A 19,512-nucleotide genomic window follows, 5' to 3' on the forward strand; every position below is an offset into this window, starting at 1 on the left:
TGATAGTATCTTAATGAAATTAAGTCTTTGTTATAGATCTTAACCATACAGACATATTAAGACTCATTAAGTGGTTGTGAAGTAAAAAAATAAATACACTTAATGATTAAGATTTAAATAATTAAGATTCAGACTTTAATAACAAACGAACTTAATATCTAAAATCTGAATGATTAAGATTCAAACTTGTATTAAGAGCAAACAAACGAGGCCTACATGTAACACAGTTTTATTGTGGACCTATGAGTGTAGAAGAAGTGCCAAATGACAATCACTACTCAAACAACCTGTCTCATGATGATTAACTACCATACAGCATCAACTTCAGTCAAACTGGGAAAGAGAAAGCATTTGTAATTGCCTAATTGGCCTGATTAATCTAGAGGCAGAAGATTTATGTATGTTAGGCCATCTCCAACCCTAATATCAAATTTCACACTAAAATGGTGTAACACCAAATTTACTCCAATCATTACACCATTTTCTACACCAAATCTTCTCTCTTCTATATTATATTATTATCTTCTATTTACTTTTCATTTTTTATTTCCTTCAAACTAATACTATTTTTTTTCTTTTTTCCATATTCATTATATATAATTCACATTCACCACTTATATAATCATTTATTACAAAATTATTTTAAAGGATAAATCAACTAAAAGTGAAATCATTGATAAATGGTTATATCTCTTTTTATACTATTATAACAATAAATTAACTTATAGTTTTATATAAATATAATATATACAAAAATTAATATATCAAAAAATAGGATATAAAATTAAAATTATAAAGATCTTAATATAAAAATTAATTATATACACAATATATGATAAATTAAAAATCAAAAAATAAAAAAATTAAATAAAATAATAATAAATCAAATTTGGAGTGATGAAATTTGGTGCAACACTATTCATGCTCTATAATGGTGCAAGATTTATTGTTACATTGGAGCAAAAAAACACCATTTCTTGCACCAAATTTGGATTTGGTGCAAGAAATGGTGCAGTCTTGGAAATGATCTTAACCTCTGAGTACATAATAGGCCTGCTCACTAATAGTAGAATAGTATTACTATTATTTTTGTTTATGCAAGGAAGCATGATTTCTTAATTCAAAGGCAAAAACTGTGATCCTAACAGGGTATTTCAAGAAAAGACGCAGGATATGTAACCAAGATGATCCATACTCGAGCAATAAAATGAAAGAAAAAGAAAAAACTAAAAAGAAAACAGTCGAGCAATAGCACGTTTGTTAGTTGATAGGAGGAACTAATCATGATATATAAAATCCAATATTGTCTTGTTGTTTGGTTTCAATTTTGATTTATATGGTATATACATAAGTTATGTGAGAATTTATGTATTATTTTATGCATTATAAAATGTGCAATAAGCACACATTACATAAATTAAACCAAAAAATGACAAAACACCCTCATGATCTTCAAAACTAATTTCTTTAATCAACAAATCAGATATCCAACAACAAATAATCCCTGTATTACAATGCTGCACTACATTTGCAAATATACCACTCAACTTCTAACTATGATTTATATGATTATTTAAGGGCGAAAATAAATCTATTTCCCTTAGTACCGCCAATAACATTTGACCAAAAGTGTACCAGAGTACAAAGTTGCTCAATTTCAAATAGTACACGGCAAATTTGACCATATTTCTTGGCTAATTTTATGATGTGTGAGATATGCCATGTCACACTTGTGTGAGGGTGTTAATGATTGACATTTGGAATTATGGGACCCGCCATATATTACTTTGCCATATCATTCTTTCCTTTCTCTTTTTCTGCTGAATCTCTATGTTATTTTTTTTTACTGTTGTATCTCCCTGTTCATTTTCCTTACAAATTACTAGTTGAATGTTTTCATTCACAAAAACTCAATATTTCTCACCACTTTAAAAAGAATTTATCTTCTCAGTCTCTCAAGCAATTTCTCCCTTTTTGAAAGTCACTCAACTCTTAAAAACAAAAAAATAACGAGAAAGAAACGGAAAGGTAAAAACACTATTAACCTTAACAAACAATTGGATTTTGTACTATTTCATAAAACCCAGCAATAAACATCGGCCATAAACACATCCTGGTAAGTATATCGTTCACTTGTTCTTATTTCAGATTCATTCTAAATCAATGATATCCAATACAGATTAATATATGAAAAACATATATTATTTAACTAGCACAGTCAAATACATCAAAACAATTTATCGTCCTTAGATTTATAAAGAGAAGATTATAATAAAAAAAATAAGGATTTCTTTTTTTATAGCAGAAGGACCGATAGATTAAAAGAATAATAGAAAAAGAAAAGGAATAAGATAGTTTGAAGAATGAGTGTGAGGAGGGAGGGAAATCCTGCTGGGGACTTTGGCTCACGTGGTAGGATTGTGTTTGAGGTAATTGGTAAGAAATTCGGCAAGGAGACAGTAATAGCTTTAGAAATAAAGAAAGAAAGAGAGTAGTAACAGGGCAGGCTAGGACTCGGTAAATATTACTGAATGTGGGACCCAAAAGTCTACTTGGCGAAAGATGAAAGGAGACTCGTACAACTTATTTCGGCCATGTAGTAGTTGTATCTCGTACACAATAAAACTTCTCATATTTCTTTATTTTTTTTAACCGCAACTACGATTTTGGTGTGATAAATTTTATCAAAAAAGACAACTTGGTAAAAATAGTACGGGCTAGCCAGTTTTCGGACTGATCAATGAAAAATAGCCAGCGTTTGCAAAGTCATTGAAAACTAGTCACTATTTTGCTGCAACACGGAAAGTTCCAACATAATATACTAGAAATTGGAGCAGATGTGCATGAACTTCTAGCATATTATGCTGAACCGATATATTATACGGAACTCCAGTATATTATGCTGGAATATTCGAATTTTGAACAGTGTTTTCGTTCAGATTTATCTTTATATGAAAAGTGGCTAAATTTCGATTACTTTTGAAACTATGGTTATTTTTCAATGACCACTTCTAAATGAAAAATTGGCATCCTATAACAACACATAACAGAAATTGACAATTTTTTAGCCTAATATTAAGTGTCGCACCTCCTTTTTCCGCCCCCGCGAGGGTGCAAGAGAGTTTTCTCCAATTAAAGGACAGTCGAAACGGGATTTGTTTGTTTGTTTCAGAGTCGCCACCTGGGAATTTTAAGGCGTCCCAAGTCACCAATTTTAATCCCTGAATCGAGGAGAATATGACTCTGTTTATTATTCTGCGAACCAGAAATCCGGATAAGGAATTCTGTTAACCCGGGAGAAGGTGTTAGGCATTCCCGAGTTCCGTGGTTCTAGCACGGTCGCTCAACTATTATATTTGGCTTGATTATTTTGATTTGTTAAATACATTTTTATTGCATGATTTTATTATTACCGCTTCTATTTAGATTGTTTATAATTAAAGACCCTTCTTCGAATCGAATCACGCGTACGTGTATTCGTTTTATATATTAATATTTTTTAACGTGAAAATCGTGTCACGCGTACGTATACACAATGATAATATAATAATTATTATTTATTTTTTTCGAAATTTTTTATTATATAAAAAAAAAGAAGACTTAAGTTCGAAATTGTGCTAAAAATAAAATTAAGAACGTTCGTCACTCTTGTATAATTAAATATTGAACCGCACATCTCGAGTTATATGAAATTAATATTGATATTCTCCGAAGAGCCCCCTTTTTATTAAATGTTCGTTCGAAGTTGCGCGAACGCATAATCCGAATTGCTTTTAGAAATATAATCAGGTTACGCGAACGCATCCCTAATCACGCAAAAGATTCTTAATAGTAGTATAGATTTTCCATAAATGTTTATTGCATCCATCTATTTTTAAATGTAAGAATCGTGGAGAATTACCGATTGGGATGCCACCAAATTTCTTGACAAAGAATTCAAAATTTATTAGGCTTTGCTACAAGTCTTATTTTACGCGTATGAATTATATACCTCAAAACTATTCAAATTTTAAAGAATTAATGATATGAAAAAGAAACAAACAACATGTAACTAAAAATACTACCATTTTTATCGTGGATACAACATTAACATATCCAAAAATCGAATCGCATATAAAACTGGAAAAAGAATTAATTTGATAAACAAATTAATAGTATCTGAAGAATTTTTATTGTTATATTTAATGCGAATTCTATTTCTACATATCCTTGACATAAAATGTTGCAATTCGTGCTTGTAAATCCCATATCCTTCTCATATACTTGTTTTTAGTCCAAAGTTATAATTGTTTGGTTAATTTGTTTACAAAGATTGAGTTTGAGATAAATAAACCAATTCTTATTCTCTGCCTATGCGACTATTTGCAAACACTTAACTCTATATTTTGTAAAAAAATCATTGACATTATTTCATATATTAAAAGAAATGAGTTGATCGCGTTCCTAAAATAACTAAGCCATTAGTTATTAAGAAAGAGAACTAATCTACTAATTGATTTAATACTATATTAACCAACTAAAACAAAACTGAAATTTAAACTAATAAAATTTAAATGAGTAGAAGACATCCTTATAATTCCAAACTTCATTTACTTGCCATGTTGAAACTCTTCACAACATGAGTTTAAAAGATATGTACCTGATATTGGAAGCAAAAGAAAATGAAGATGAAAATCAGCAACAGTAATAACAGTGCAACAGCAACAACTGCCCAGCAACAGTAACAAACCGGTAACAGACCGGTGGAGTAGTAATCCCAAAAACAAAAGCTTTAAGCTTAAATGAAACAACAACCATTAATACTAATTTCAAACAAAGAAAGAAAGCAGTAGATTTTTTAGCTTTTATTTTTATTTTGAAAGCTTAAATATTTTTTCGGAATTTTTCTCTCTTCTATTCTTTGTCCGTTTTTTCTCTCTATCTGTGTGTGTATTTTTTCTCGTCTGTATGTGTTCTCTCTCTGTATTTCTGTTTTTCTTATTTGTCTTCAAGACTTCACATATATAACACATCCCATAAACCTTTTAATTAATTAAAATCAATACTTTTTCTCTACCCAACCCATTATCTTTCCACTCATCCCCATTACATTAAATAAACATATCACACCACCCCATTATATTTTGTCCCCCATGCTTTATTTAAAATAATGCAAGATTCCCCTTTAATTTAAATCTTGTCCCCCCTTTATATTAAATAATCATATCACAACCCACCCCATTTCATTTTGTCCCCCATGCTTCAAATAAACAATTTCAAAATGTACAATTCCTAAACTACCCCTTCCGACCTTACTGAAATTACCAAACTACCCCTGAACGTATTACAAATTTATCAAACTACCCATCAGCTATAACACATCAATTAATCAAACTTAACCAAAATATAGACAATATGATCAATTTCTAACAATGTTCAAACAACAATATGAACATGGATGAACATCATAACAACAATATCACATGAACACGATTTTAACAACATTTCAACAACAAATCACATGAACACAAATTGAACAACAAAGAACAACTAAAATTTGATTGAACAATATTTTAGCAACAAATCTATTTTCGGATTTAAACAACAACAACAAACAAGTATATTTAGATTTCTAACTTCAATCATATTGAACTTAAAATCAACTACTAACAACATTACAACAAACAATTCTTATATTAAACTTTAAACAAGATTATGAGACCAATTCAAGAAATAATCATAAATGGTAAACAAGAAATCAAACTATACAAATTTCGGATTCAAGATCAACCAAACAAAGTATGAACATGAATGAAAATATTCAATAACACTAACAAACAAACTTTGTTCAAACTTCGAATTAAACTTAAACAAAACAAATAAACATATTCAAATCACTAATCTTCAAATAATCAACTAATCTTTCTTAAATTAAATCCAACGAAACTTATAACAAAGATGCATGATCCAAAAATTAAAATCAAAACATAACTTCACATTAAATCACTAAATTAAAACCAATTTCAAAAATGAATACGAATTAAATCTATATTAACAACAAACAACGGATTTAAACGATTTAAACTAACACATTTCTACATTAAAACTAAATCCTCTTAAAATTAATAAAACAAACTGAAAATAATTAAATTAAATCTTCAACTTAAATCTAACAACAATATAATTAAACTAACAATTTTTATCTAAAACAAAATAAGAAAAATAAAGCAAACTTATGCTAATTCAAAATCTGAAAATATCAAACAAATTATGGACGTAATAGAACTTAGAATAACTAACCGTGAATGTCCAACGACGAACATCGAACGAACTCTAAACGAAACCAACGAACTTGGGCATAAACGGACTAGAAGACGACAAAGAAACAAGCATCATTTGAGGTGAAAGATAAAGAAAAACGCAGCAAGAAGCAGCTGGAACGGAGCAGCAGTAGCGCGATGGAGTTGGGCTTCGATGAAGAAGAAACAGCGGCGTCCATGGATGTCGAGCTCAAGCTTGAGCTCGACGAAGAGGACGAAGGCAGACCCGGCGAGAAGCAGCTGGAGCAGAAACGTGAGCAGCAGCAGCAATGGTGAAGCTGAAAACGCAGCGACGCAGCAACACGACGGAGCGACAATGGAGCTCGTTTTTGGGCTGGTTTCGAGCAGCTCTCATTGCTGCGTTTTGGAGAACGGAGCAGCTTGGTCGTTTGGACTTGAGGTTGAGAAGATGGAAGCAGAAGGACCTCCATGGATGACGAAGGAACAGCAGTAGCAGCTGCAACGACTGGAAGAAAACGCAGCAACAATGGCGGACGTGAAGCTACTCCAATGGTCGTTTGGTTTCGACAACGGGAAATGGGGGGGGGGGGGGAAGCAGCCATGGCTGCTCGTGTTGGGGTCGATGGGACGATGGAGAATGTCATGTGTGTGTGTGTGTGTTGAGGTGGTGGAGGCGTGAGGAAGGGCTGCCATGGATGTGTGCTTGAGAAAGCTTGAGGAAGAAGAAGAAGATAGGAGGGGTGGGGGCGGATTGGTTTAGTGTTAGGGTTTCTTGTCTTTTAATTTTTGTTTTGTTTTGTAAAATGTAAGACAAAGGGGTTTGGGTCTTTTGGGTTATGGACTGGGTCGACCCAGTTCGAAATGGACTGGGTCGTAGGGAAGATTGGGCCATTTTTTGGGCCTATGGCTTGAAATCGAAGACGAGGCCCAATTCCGACTTTCTTTATATTTTCGCTCTCTTTTCTTCTTTTATTTCTCTAAAACTAAATTATAAAAATACTTAAACTATTATTAAGAACTAAATTAAGTTATAAAAGTGCAAATTAACTCCAAATAACAATTAACGCACAATTAAGTAATAATTAAGCATAAAATTGTATATTTGGACATTAAATGCTAAAAATGCAAAAGATGCCTATTTTTGTAATTTTCATTTTTTGTAAACAAATTTAATTAGTAACAATTATAGAATTAAATCCTACATGCAAATGCGACATATTTTTGTATTTTTTTATTAATTTATCAAATAAACACGCACAGACAAATACAAATAATTATTCAAAATATCACAAAATTGCACACCAAAGAAAAATCATTTTATTTTTGGATTTTTTGGGAGTAATTCTCATATTGGGCAAAAATCACGTGCTTACAGCTGCCCCTCTTTGCCCGAAGACATGAAGGGTTTTCGTGCAAAGATAAAGCGAGCGATTTTTGCCCATCCGAGTACTCCGTGTGAAGCATTTTTTTTTTGAAAAAGATTTGACCGAACCTTTGCTTCAAAGGTTTCCTACATATCCTGGGCTAAACAGGAAATCAGGTCAATGTAGTTCGGGAAATTTTGGTAGCTGGGACTACCGTTGGACTGCAATGTTACTGTTGTTACATGCTATTACTACTGCTTACTGATCTCCTTGTTACACCGTGCTTAAAAGAAAACAAGAAGCTAAGCTATACTGCAATTTTTCTTGTTGCCTTGCTTTCTTGTCTGCTTGAATTTTTTCCGGTGCTTTTCTTCTTTTGACACATGCACTTGAGTTTGTGCTGTGACCTCTTGTTGCAACCTTCTGCTTCCCGGTGCCGGGGAATTTTATTGTTTCCTGCTGGGGATTCCTGTTGTAACCCTCTGTTTTATTGTTCTTTGACTTGATCTTGAAATGTATGCCTCTGTTATCTGGGCGGGCTCCCAACTTCAATACTTGAAAATTAAAGACTTGAAATGTATGCCTCTGTTATCTGGGCGGGCTCCCAACTTCAATACTTGAAAATTAAAGACTTGAAATGTATGCCTCTGTTATCTGGGCGGGCTCCAAAGTTCAATGCTTGAAAATTAAAGACTGAAATGTATGCCTCTGTTCTATGGGCGGGCTCCCAACTTTAACAACAAAATGAATGCCATTCCTCTCTTCAGGCGGACTCCTGACAACAACTTTGAAAATAATCGCCATTCCTCTCTTCAGGCGGGCTCCTGACTTCAAACCATACATCGCCATTCCTTTCTTTAGGTTGGCAAGATTTCAACAACTTTTAAAAACGCCTTTCCTCTCTTCAGGCGGGCTCCTGACAACAACTTGAAAATGATCGCCATTCCTCTTTTCAGGCGGGCTCCTGACTTCAAATCATACATCGCCATTCCTTTCTTTAGGTTGGCAAGATTTCAACAACTTTTGACAACGCCTTTCCTCTCTTCAGGCGGGCTCCTGACAGCAACTTTGAAAATAATCGCCATTCCTCTCTTCAGGCGGGCTCCTGACTTCAAACCATACATCGCCATTCCTTTCTTTAGGTTGGCAAGATTTCGATAACTCTTTTAAAACGCCTTTCCTCTCTTCAGGCGGGCTCCTGACAACAACTTTGAAAATAATCGCCATTCCTCTCTTCAGGCGGGCTCCTGACTTCCACCAATACATCGCCATTCCTTTCTTTAGGTTGGCAAGATTTCAACAACTTTTAAAAACGCCTTTCCTCTCTTCAGGCGGGCTCCTGACAACAACTTTGAAAATAATCGCCATTCCTCTCTTCAGGCGGGCTCCTGACTTCAAACCATACATCGCCATTCCTTTCTTTAGGTTGGCAAGATTTCAACAACTTTTGAAAACGCCTTTCCTCTCTTCAGGCGGGCTCCTGACAACAACTTTGAAAATAATCGCCATTCCTCTCTTCAGGCGGGCTCCTGACTTCAAACAATACATCGCCATTCCTTTCTTTAGGCTGGCAAGATTTCAACAAAATTTTTTTTTTTAAAAAAATCACCTTTTCCTCTCTTCAGGCGGGCTCCTGACAACAACTTTGAAAATAATCGCCATTCCTCTCTTCAGGCGGGCTCCTGACTTCAAACCATACATCGCCATTCTGTTCTTCAGGTGGGCTCCTGACTTCTTCTTAAATTCTTCATCCTCGTTCTCCAGGTGGACGCCTGACTTATTCTTAAATTCTTCATCCTCATTCTCCAGGTGGACGCCTGACTTCTTTTTCAATTTTTTCATTTTTTTTTAATTATTATCCTAGGAGAAAATTCATCAGACTAGGATTTGATATATTATCTTAGGAGAAAGATTCATCTGACTAAGATTTTATCTTGGGAGAAAAATTTCATCAGACCAAGATTTTGACTCTAGGAGATAAATCGTCAGACTAGGTCCATTTGTTGTGATCTTAGGAGAAAGATTCATCCGACTAAGATTTTATCTTGGGAGAACAATTTCATCAGACCAAGATTTTGACTCTAGGAGATAAATCGTCAGACTAGGTCCATTTGTTGTGATCTTAGGAGAAAGATTCATCCGACTAAGATTTTATCTTGGGAGAACAATTTCATCAAACCAAGATTTTGACTCTAGGAGATAAATCATCAGACTAGGTCCATTTTGTTGTGATCTTAGGAGAAAGATTCATCCGACTAAGATTTTATCTTGGGAGAACAATTTCATCAGACCAAGATTTTGACTCTAGGAGATAAATCGTCAGACTAGGTCCATTTTGTTGTGATCTTAGGAGAAAGATTCATCCGACTAAGATTTTATCTTGGGAGAACAATTTCATCAGACCAAGATTTTGACTCTAGGAGATAAATCGTCAGACTAGGTCCATTTTGTTGTGATCTTAGGAGAAAGATTCATCCGACTAAGATTTTATCTTGGGAGAGCAATTTCATCAGACCAAGATTTTGACTCTAGGAGATAAATCGTCAGACTAGGTCCATTTTGTTGTGATCTTAGGAGAAAGATTCATCCGACTAAGATTTGATATCTTATCTTGGGAGAAAAATTTCATCGGACCAAGATTGTATCGGGAGGTAAAGTCATCAGACTAGGACTTTTTATCCTAGGAGAAAAATGTAGTAAAGATCAATGATTTGAGAAACTTACCTTCGTAATTTCTTCTTTTCTTTTCTCCTTCCTTTGCGCTGCTTTGTTCTTGCTTGCCGGGGATAATACCACTGTGGGAGTCTCCTTTCTGCCCCTCCTTCAAATTAGTTTTTTTTTTTCAACACTGCTGGGGATAAAAGTGTTATCTTCTTGGGATAACGTTGTTGAGGATAACGCTGCTGGGGAATTTTATCCCATCAAATCGATGCTTCATTCTTGTGGAAGCTGCTGGGGATGATAATGGCTTTTTGATTTTCTGAGCACAAGCGTCATCCCTTTATTCTGTCTGCTGGGGATAACTTCCTCCATTGAAACTTATTATGTTGGGGCAACACTGGTTCAAAGACCACTTCCTTGGTGTTTTCTTTATTCTTCCCCAGATGGGTACCTAATTTCCAGAAAATTTTCTAATTGAAAAGAAAATTTTCTGCCCTAGTTTGATAATCTTCTTTTTTTTTTTATGGCATGCCTTTCCGTCATCAATGCCATTTCCTTTACCTGTTTCAAATCAAAAATTTGTTAGCTTAAAGCGTGGTAGTTGGCTGTGATACTCCACTCGGATGGCTTTTCCCTTTCTCCTTCCTTGCTCTGCATTCCACAACTTGCTGGGGGATGATATTATTTGCTGGGGATAATCCTTTTCTGCTGGGGATATCCCTCTTCTTTCGTGGCATGGCTCGGAGACTTGCATTTTCCCGACCTTTTAGTCTTGCATGAATTTCCCAAGTCATGCTTATTGCTCTCCTTGTTTTGTCCACGGGCCTTGGCCTTGAGGTTTTAATAACCTCTGATTTCGGCAAGGATATCCCTCTTGACACTCGTCAATCCTTTTGTCAATTCCCTTTTTGCTGGGGATATCTTTCTTGACACTGGCCTTGTGCTCGTTCCTTGCTGACTATACCACTTGGATGTACTAGCCATATCTCATCTTGCATAATTGGAAAGCTGATGGCCTATTTTGAAGTCATTTCCCACTGGTTCTGACCAAACAGACTCTACTGGGGAATTTTCTATGAAAGGAGAAAGATAAAAAGGAACAGAATAAAAGACAAAGGAAAAAGATGACTCTTTAACAAAAGAAATTATAAAAACCTATCAAATGCAGACACCGACTCTAATGGTCATGACATGCATATGTGGCCTATCCTCCGTCGTCAATCGTCTTTCAAGATCTTCCCTTGACTATCCTCCATCTGATTCCCAATCTTATTCGACTTGTAGTGCCCAAAAGGTTTTCACCATCAAGTCTCTCTCATTTTGGCTTTTCTCTCTCATCTTTCATCGCCTTATGGTGTCCGTAAAGATTTTCACCGATAAGACTCTCTCATTTATATCACTTTCCAGCTGGGGATTTGGAGTGTTGCCGGTATGACTCTCTCTGCTGGAGATTAGAGTCCTTTCTATTGTGGAACAGAGTGTTATGTTCACCGGTAAGACTCTCATTTGTATGACTTGGCATCTTTTGCAGACTGATCAGAAGGTCTTTCTTTGGACCGTAATGTGGGTTTTTTGGATAGACTTAGAAAGAAAGGGTATTAAAGGCTAAAAAACAAATCAATTTGGGGTTCAAAATTACAACCTTCGAAATCATATTTGTTTATAACAAGCGCAACCTTTGCCCCAGTTTCTTGCTTGGGGATTATTTATTAAATTTTTTATTTATTTACACTATGCACACCATGCACACTATGCACACTATGCACCCTATGACCGAGCCGTGAAGCGCCTACGTATCCTCTTTGAGGAATCAGGTCAAACGTAGTTCCCAATTCCTCTGTTTTCATTTGACTCTTTTTTTTTATTATTGTTATCATTTTTCTTTTCTTTTCCTTTTTTCATTTTTTTTTTTTGTTTTTTTTTTCTTTACCTTCCAGGCTCGTATTTCCTAGTCGTTGCTATTGATTCCGAACGAGGGGTATGAAAGAAAATAAATAAGGCTCAAAGGGGGGTAACGAAGGATAAAGTATTTAGATAGCAGAACAAAATGCCTTCGTCATTCCAGTCTTCAAAACATGCCAAATGCAAACAACACAATTGATCATAGATTTATAGTCTCTTCCGATGGTGCTGGACTTGACAATTATGTTAAACACTTGCTTTTTCATTTGTCATTTCTAAAGCACCGTTGGGCGACACTCTCATTCTCATGAACGACCCTCATGCCAATTTGGCGAATCTTGAATTTAACGGTTTTCTTTAAGTTTTACTTGCCCCAGTTCCACATGACTCGGGCTTCAAATAATCTCAAACTGTTCTTATTTCCCTTAAATGCTTTGATCACCTCTCCAGGGTTTTATGATTAACTTTAAAGACCAGGCCCAAACTGTGTGCACATGTCATGTCACGAGAATCGACGCTGAACAAAAAATAATAAAAGGACTAAACAAAAGATGAGAAACAACAAAAGACCGACTTTTGTATTAGACTACTGGCGAAATGGTTTGAATAATAAAACAAACAAAACAACCAGAATAAAATCCTAACACAGCCTTGAAAAAACTTAAACAAATTGATATGACAAACTGGAAAGATAAGAAGGTTTGACACAAGACAATATTCGGATTACAACCCTAAAAATAATCCGGACAACAGAAATGACAACAAAATAAGACACCACCAGCTTCTCTCTTGCTAACCAAGGAACGGAGCGTCCTTCCATTTTATCAAAATTGGCATCTTAGCCACTAAGATTTGCATTAGTATTGCCAAGAGAATTACCAACTTCAATATCATCAACCTTAGTCAACAAGTCCCAATAGGATTCGAGTGTTTCTGTTATCAAGCCTGATCCCCGCAAAGTGTGCTTCTGGGTCTTGTAGTTCCGGCTTACCACAAACCAACCACCTAACTTTCTTTGTGATTCAAAGAAAAACAGGTTAGAATGGACTCAGTCGGTCCCCATTATTAACAACATCTTTTTTTTTCATTTTTTTCTTTCTTTTTTTTTCATTTTTTCCATTTTTTTTCATCAGTTTTTCATTTTTTTTTTCGATTTTTTTTTCGATTTTTGTTTTCTTTTTTTTTTCATTTTTTGTTGTGGTCGAATCTTATGGAGATTGCCTACGTATCATGACCCCGCATGAATCAGACCTTGCGTAGTTCGGACCAATAAAGATAAAAAATACTCAACATTTTTTTTTTAAATTTTCATATTAAAACAAACTGGGTTTAAAAGGTTTAAAGATGACCTAAAAACTTGAAAATCAAACAACCAGCATATTCTAATCAAAAGATTCAAAAACAAACGGCCAGCTTCCTTTCCCCGTTTGTCAAATGCAACCAAACGGCTATTTTTGCAAATGTGGCCCCTTCCAATTCTCACATGAATTTTGAGGTCGGGGAGGATTATTTTATGACACTTTACCAACTTGTCCATTCTTTTACGAAAATAACCTTTCGACAACTGAAAGATACTCTGAGGCTATTTCGGCAAGAACGGTTTAAGACGCGGCCGAAGCTGGCTCGGCTTATTTTGACCAAAAATCTAAAAGGTATTCACCTGACCGTTGACTCTTTGTTTTTGTTATTTTTTTTTCAAATTACAATAAAAACCAGGTGTTGCAACACGGCCCTTCAGCGCCTCGGGGACGAAGACTTTTTAAGGCTGTGTGGGTCAACTGGACCAAATTTTAAAAAATGACCCAAAGGTGGCTGTTTATGCAAAGTCAGCCTTCCGGCGTCCCTTTCGGGAACATTCGGCTATGTCTTGATAAAATAGCGTCACCCGACTTCTTTATGACAAAATTAAAATTTGACATATTTTTTTTTTGGCTATTTATTTTTTTTTAGCAAAAAGTTGAGGTTGGACACCGCCCGACGTATTTATGACAAAAATTAAAATTTTGACACGTTTTTTATTTATTTATTGGTTTTTGGCTATTTTAGCAACAAAGGGGGGTTGGACCCGATGAGGGTTGTCTACGTATCTCACATCCGGTGAGAATCAAACCCGCGTAGTTCGGGCAGGTCATGAATAAAGTAAGTAAACTAATTTTAAATTATTATTATTTTTGAATTTGTAAAAGAACTGCTTTAAAAGAAGAAAGGAAGTATATATATATATATATATATATATATATATATATATATATATGTTTATCCCCAGCAGAGTCGCCAGAGCTGTCGCACCTCCTTTTTCCGCCCCCGCGAGGGTGCAAGGGAGTTTTCTCCAATTAAAGGACAGTCGAAACGGGATTTGTTTGTTTGTTTCAGAGTCGCCACCTGGGAATTTTAAGGCATCCCAAGTCACCAATTTTAATCCCTGAATCGAGGAGAATATGACTCTGTTTATTATTCTGCGAACCAGAAATCCGGATAAGGAATTCTGTTAACCCGGGAGAAGGTGTTAGGCATTCCCGAGTTCCGTGGTTCTAGCACGGTCGCTCAACTATTATATTTGGCTTGATTATTTTGATTTGTTAAATACATTTTTATTGCATGATTTTATTATTACCGCTTCTATTTAGATTGTTTATAATTAAAGACCCTTCTTCGAATCGAATCACGCGTACGTGTATTCGTTTTATATATTAATATTTTTTAACGTGAAAATCGTGTCACGCGTACGTATACACAATGATAATATAATAATTATTATTTTTTTTCGAAATTTTTTATTATATAAAAAAAAAGACTTAAGTTCGAAATTGTGCTAAAAATAAAATTAAGAACGTTCGTCGCTCTTGTATAATTAAATATTGAACCGCACATCTCGAGTTATATGAAATTAATATTGATATTCTCCGAAGAGCCCCCTTTTTATTAAATGTTCGTTCGAAGTTGCGCGAACGCATAATCCGAATTGCTTTTAGAAATATAATCAGGTTACGCGAACGCATCCCTAATCACGCAAAAGATTCTTAATAGTAGTATAGATTTTCCATAAATGTTTATTGCATCCATCTATTTTTAAATGTAAGAATCGTGGAGAATTACCGATTGGGATGCCACCAAATTTCTTGACAAAGAATTCAAAATTTATTAGGCGTTGCTACAAGTCTTATTTTACGCGTATGAATTATATACCTCAAAACTATTCAAATTTTAAAGAATTAATGATATGAAAAAGAAACAAACAACATGTAACTAAAAATACTACCATTTTTATCATGGATACAACATTAACATATCCAAAAATCGAATCGCATATAAAACTGGAAAAAGAATTAATTTGATAAACAAATTAATAGTATCTGAAGAATTTTTATTGTTATATTTAATGGAATTCTATTTCTACATATCCTTGACATAAAATGTTGCAATTCGTGCTTGTAAATCCCATATCCTTCTCATATACTTGTTTTTAGTCCAAAGTTATAATTGTTTGGTTAATTTGTTTACAAAGATTGAGTTTGAGATAAATAAACCAATTCTTATTCTCTGCCTATGCGACTATTTGCAAACACTTAACTCTATATTTTGTAAAAAAAATCATTGACATTATTTCATATATTAAAAGAAATGAGTTGATCGCGTTCCTAAAATAACTAAGCCATTAGTTATTAAGAAAGAGAACTAATCTACTAATTGATTTAATACTATTTTAACCAACTAAAACAAAACTGAAATTTAAACTAATAAAATTTAAATGAGTAGAAGACATCCTTATAATTCCAAACTTCATTTACTTGCCATGTTGAAACTCTTCACAACATGAGTTTAAAAGATATGTACCTGATATTGGAAGCAAAAGAAAATGAAGATGAAAATCAGCAACAGTAATAACAGTGCAACAGCAACAACTGCCCAGCAACAGTAACAAACCGGTGGAGTAGTAATCCCAAAAACAAAAGCTTTAAGTTTTAAATGAAACAACAACCATTAATACTAATTTCAAATAAAGAAAGAAAGCAGTAGATTTTTTAGCTTTTATTTTTATTTTGAAAGCTTAAATATTTTTTCGGAATTTTTCTCTCTTCTATTCTTTGTCCGTTTTTTCTCTCTATCTGTGTGTGTATTTTTTCTCGTCTGTATGTGTTCTCTCTCTGTATTTCTGTTTTTCTTATTTGTCTTCAAGACTTCACATATATAACACATCCCATAAACCTTTTAATTAATTAAAATCAATACTTTTTCTCTACCCAACCCATTATCTTTCCACTCATCCCCATTACATTAAATAAACATATCACACCACCCCATTATATTTTGTCCCCCATGCTTTATTTAAAATAATGCAAGATTCCCCTTTAATTTAAATCTTGTCCCCCCTTTATATTAAATAATCATATCACAACCCACCCCATTTCATTTTGTCCCCCATGCTTCAAATAAACAATTTCAAAATGTACAATTCCTAAACTACCCCTTCCGACCTTACTGAAATTACCAAACTACCCCTGAACGTATTACAAATTTACCAAACTACCCATCAGCTATAACACATCAATTAATCAAACTTAACCAAAATATAGACAATATGATCAATTTCTAACAATGTTCAAACAACAATATGAACATGGATGAACATCATAACAACAATATCACATGAACACGATTTTAACAACATTTCAACAACAAATCACATGAACACAAATTGAACAACAAAGAACAACTAAAATTTGATTGAACAATATTTTAGCAACAAACCTATTTTCGGATTTAAACAACAACAACAAACAAGTATATTTAGATTTCTAACTTCAATCATATTGAACTTAAAATCAACTACTAACAACATTACAACAAACAATTCTTATATTAAACTTTAAACAAGATTATGAGACCAATTCAAGAAATAATCATAAATGGTAAACAAGAAATCAAACTATACAAATTTCGGATTCAAGATCAACCAAACAAAGTATGAACATGAATGAAAATATTCAATAACACTAACAAACAAACTTTGTTCAAACTTCGAATTAAACTTAAACAAAACAAATAAACATATTCAAATCACTAATCTTCAAATAATCAACTAATCTTTCTTAAATTAAATCCAACGAAACTTATAACAAAGATGCATGATCCAAAAATTAAAACCAAAACATAACTTCACATTAAATCACTAAATTAAAACCAATTTCAAAAATGAATACGAATTAAATCTATATTAACAACAAACAACGGATTTAAACGATTTAAACTAACACATTTCTACATTAAAACTAAATCCTCTTAAAATTAATAAAACAAACTGAAAATAATTAAATTAAATCTTCAACTTAAATCTAACAACAATATAATTAAACTAACAATTTTTATCTAAAACAAAATAAGAAAAATAAAGCAAACTTATGCTAATTCAAAATCTGAAAATATCAAACAAATTATGGACGTAATAGAACTTAGAATAACTAACCGTGAATGTCCAACGACGAACATCGAACGAACTCTAAACGAAACCAACGAACTTGGGCATAAACGGACTTGAAGACGACAAAGAAACAAGCATCATTTGAGGTGAAAGATGAAGAAAAACGCAGCAAGAAGCAGCTAGAACAGAGCAGCAGTAGCGCGATGGAGTTGGGCTTCGATGAAGAAGAAACAGCGGCGTCCATGGATGTCGAGCTCAAGCTTGAGCTCGACGAAGAGGACGAAGGCAGACCCGGCGAGAAGCAGCTGGAGCAGAAACGTGAGCAGCAGCAGCAATGGTGAAGCTGAAAACGCAGCGACGCAGCAACACGACGGAGCGACAATGGAGCTCGTTTTTGGGCTGGTTTCGAGCAGCTCTCATTGCTGCGTTTTGGAGAACGGAGCAGCTTGGTCGTTTGGACTTGAGGTTGAGAAGATGGAAGCAGAAGGACCTCCATGGATGACGAAGGAACAGCAGTAGCAGCTGCAACGACTGGAAGAAAACGCAGCAACAATGGCGGACGTGAAGCTACTCCAATGGTCGTTTGGTTTCGACAACGGGAAATGGGGGGGGGAAAGCAGCCATGGCTGCTCGTGTTGGGGTCGATGGGACGATGGAGAATGTCATGTGTGTGTGTGTGTGTTGAGGTGGTGGAGGCGTGAGGAAGGGCTGCCATGGATGTGTGCTTGAGAAAGCTTGAGGAAGAAGAAGAAGATAGGAGGGGTGGGGGCGGATTGGTTTAGTGTTAGGGTTTCTTGTCTTTTAATTTTTGTTTTGTTTTGTAAAATGTAAGACAAAGGGGTTTGGGTCTTTTGGGTTATGGACTGGGTCGACCCAGTTCGAAATGGACTGGGTCGTAGGGAAGATTGGGCCATTTTTTGGGCCTATGGCTTGAAATCGAAGACGAGGCCCAATTCCGACTTTCTTTATATTTTCGCTCTCTTTTCTTCTTTTATTTCTCTAAAACTAAATTATAAAAATACTTAAACTATTATTAAGAACTAAATTAAGTTATAAAAGTGCAAATTAACTCCAAATAACAATTAACGCACAATTAAGTAATAATTAAGCATAAAATTGTATATTTGGACATTAAATGCTAAAAATGCAAAAGATGCCTATTTTTGTAATTTTCATTTTTTGTAAACAAATTTAATTAGTAACAATTATAGAATTAAATCCTACATGCAAATGCGACATATTTTTGTATTTTTTATTAATTTATCAAATAAACACGCACAGACAAATACAAATAATTATTCAAAATATCACAAAATTGCACACCAAAGAAAAATCATTTTATTTTTGGATTTTTTGGGAGTAATTCTCATATTGGGCAAAAATCACGTGCTTACATTAAGTTTGACAAAGATAGCCCCAAACAATTGGCATTATATAGCCAAATCTTAAAAAAACTACTCTCTTTTATATTCTCTCTCAAAAAAAACTACATGCTTATTTGGCTTCCCTCCACCTTTCTCTCCTTGTATTTCTTCTTCTATCTCTTCTTTTTTGCTCTCATCTTTTAACAAAAATTCTTAAATTATGCACACAAAAAATTAGTGGGATGAAAAGGTAAGGTTGATCTCACATCAGAGAGAATCAGAAGCAAAAACTAATGGAGAAAAAATATATTTTAACTTTATTTTTCTTCTCTCTTCTTTTTTTTTTGGTTGGATTTAATGAGTTGTGATTGAAATTGGTTGAAAATACCTAAACGAAGCTATATACAAAATTTGAGCAAGATTAGCAAAACCCAAGGGAGAAAAAATATATTTCAACTTTGTATTTCTTCTCTCTTCTTTTTTTGGTTGGATTGAATGAGTGAGTATAATTGAAATAGGTTGAAAATACCTAAACGAGGCTA

The sequence above is a fragment of the Nicotiana tabacum genome, chromosome 5 (genome assembly GCF_000715075.1).
Source record: "Nicotiana tabacum cultivar K326 chromosome 5, ASM71507v2, whole genome shotgun sequence".
Taxonomy (NCBI): domain Eukaryota; kingdom Viridiplantae; phylum Streptophyta; class Magnoliopsida; order Solanales; family Solanaceae; genus Nicotiana; species Nicotiana tabacum.